Source organism: Pseudomyrmex gracilis, unplaced genomic scaffold (genome assembly GCF_002006095.1).
Source record: "Pseudomyrmex gracilis isolate BER0280 unplaced genomic scaffold, ASM200609v1 scaffold_701, whole genome shotgun sequence".
In the NCBI taxonomy this organism is placed as follows: Eukaryota; Metazoa; Arthropoda; class Insecta; order Hymenoptera; family Formicidae; genus Pseudomyrmex; species Pseudomyrmex gracilis.
In genome coordinates, this window is record NW_018021285.1 from 1 (window position 1) to 2,430 (window position 2,430).

At 28.4% G+C, this 2,430-nt stretch overlaps 1 long non-coding RNA gene across 1 annotated transcript; it reads left to right on the top strand.

Moving 5' to 3' along the window:
* The first annotated feature begins 792 nt into the window (after positions 1-792).
* On the top strand, positions 793-2,284 carry LOC109861350. Its single transcript, XR_002250951.1, has 3 exons — positions 793-865; positions 1,848-2,009; positions 2,193-2,284. It is a non-coding gene; the product is annotated as an uncharacterized LOC109861350 (long non-coding RNA).
* Positions 2,285-2,430: the final 146 nt, after the last annotated feature.

The following is a 2,430-nucleotide window of genomic DNA, read 5'->3' on the forward strand; positions in this document are numbered from 1 at the left end:
TTATTCGCGCGCGGATCTTTGTTAATTAAAATCTCAGTAACTATTGCGAATCTAGCAAAATGGTATAGGACTTTTCACCTCAGTTTTATTCCTTCTACCTGCCTACGAGAGATGTTAAACCAATTCTGGGACACCCTGTATATATATATATATACATGTATGAAAAACTCATATTTTTTTTGTTTTTGATAAAGAAACTTATGAAAAGTTGAAAAATTAGTCGTTGCGCAGGATACATCTACCTAATATAGAAAATGAAATTTCATCTGACGAGTTAAGAAAAAGAAAAAAAACAGAAACGACGCATAAATACAAAATGTATTTTTTATCTTCTTCAGACGAAGAAAATAAAGAAAATCAACACATCAAAAAGAAGAAACAACTACCTCCTTTTCCACAATTACAAGATTACATATTAAGTAAGCCTATAATAAGCGAAGTTATAGAAAATATTAACACATCACATGAAGGAACTTCCATTGATAAAACGTACAATAGGAGTAAGTAAAAATAACTTATTTACTATTCATAAATCAGTACTAACATTTCTACTCTTTTTCTTTATCTTTTTTTTTTTTTTTATACAAGTGTTTCTAGACAATGTATTTTAAAACAGCAGTTCAATATATGCTGAAAACACTGTTATTGAAGATACTTCTAATGAAGAAAATACTAATAAAAGGTATAATAGCAGTAAGTAGAAACAATCTATTTACTATTCATAAATAATCTGTACTAACATTTGTACTCTTCTTTTTTCTTTTTTTTTATACAGGTGTTTCCAGACAATGCATTCCAAGCAGTTCAATATATGCTGAAAAAACTATTATTGATGCTGATATGAATAAAGAAAATGTTTCTGATGGTACGTATATTAATCTTAAAAATGCGTTCTGTTTCATGCGTATGCGCGGATTTATCTATAGTACACGTTACGTATATTATAGATTATATGCGCATATGCATGAAACGCACTCCTAATGCTTTTTTCTTGTTATAAAAGCGTATATGTATGTAAACAAATATATATTTTATTTATTTAATATTTATTTCAAAGCGCGCGTGTATTCACACACATACGCATACAATACTACAGTCACATAATAATTGTTACAGAATTTAAAAAGCAAATTTTATTTATATTAAATAAACTATTATATAAAATGGACATATTGCAAAATAAAATTAATTTGCTTGAAGAAAAAATATCACATCCAATAAATATAAACGAAGAATTAGATATTCAATTACCAATATTATCACTGGATGAATTACAATTATTTGAGGAGCAATTAGAAGAAGAAATATTTAGAAATCAAATAGTATTACATATTTAATAGCTGCTATTTTTTTACTATTAGCATTAGTATATACTCAGGCAGATGTGTGTGTAAAATCTAATATTATTTATATACTTTATTTTTTTAATTAATAAAGACTTAAGGCTCGTGAAATTTAAACCAATGAATGAATATAAGGCCTTACGAGCCGTTCTCAAAGTGTTGAGCGAGAACTTATACATGTATATATATATACGTATACACATGTAACGAATACACTTGTAAATTTTTACAAGTGAGTTTTTCGAATTGAAATCTCAATTCTTAAAATCATATGGGATGCTAGATTTGCATCTCACATATGAGAGACCCCGGATACCCCCCTAACTAATAATTAAAATGGCCTTTCAACTCATTCTCTTGACAATTTCACGAGCGAATCAACGATTAATAATTAAAATATTGCGAAAAAAAAATATATATATATATACATGTATAAGTTCTCGCTCAACACTTTGAGAACGGCTCGTAAGGCCTTATATTCATTCATTGGTTTTATTTTTTTAGCTTCATATTTTAAAGCTGGTTGGTGGAAGCAATCCACATATAATGATACGCAACATGTTAAAATAAGTATTCACAAATACTTTAGCTCTACAGTTCAGCTGGGCTGGTAAAAGAGCTAAGCGCAATTTCAAAGACTTGGAACTTGCAAATATAATTATATACGTAAGTTTTTATAATTTTATTTTAAAATTGGTAACTATATATAATGTAGCACTTGAAAGGATTTTCCCTATATATTTTCTTGGCATCAGCATAATCGCAACACTTTTCCGTGTTATTTTTAATCAATATATATATTTCAGAATTAATATTTTCAATATACTATCATATACTTCTGCATTATAGAGGCTGTTCGTACAATATATACGCAGGCAAATGACACTGAGATTATCACGTCTATATCAAAATAGCTTGCTCAAGCTAACTTAAGATGTCAGAGAGAAAGGTATGTATATTAATATATATAGTAAATATACAGAAAAGGTCACCCCCCTCCGATTTCAATGAGCTTGACATATGTTGTCAAGGACACCTTCCTGAGTAACAATCCGTAAATTTTAGCCGTCGCTCGTTGTTAATAAAA